Source organism: Wasmannia auropunctata, unplaced genomic scaffold (genome assembly GCF_000956235.1).
Source record: "Wasmannia auropunctata unplaced genomic scaffold, wasmannia.A_1.0 LD336085.1, whole genome shotgun sequence".
Classification (NCBI taxonomy): Eukaryota; Metazoa; Arthropoda; class Insecta; order Hymenoptera; family Formicidae; genus Wasmannia; species Wasmannia auropunctata.
Window position 1 is genome coordinate 2,762,708 of NW_012026805.1, and position 247 is coordinate 2,762,954.

Sequence of the window (247 nt, forward strand, 5' to 3'; positions counted from 1 at the left end):
AGAGAGAGAGAGAGAGAGAGAAAGACATAGGGGAACAAATATTTTTAAATGTTAATAAATTTGTAGAATAAACATATGTTGTTCCCTCAATTATTTATTAAATTAGAGATATGTTAAATTATATATTACATATATTATACATTATACACTGGTCCAAAAAATTAAAGGATCACCTGTTCTAGCCTCCAAAAATAGGCAAAATTCAAGAGAGTGTAACTTCGTCAAAAATGATCGTATCGGAGATGAT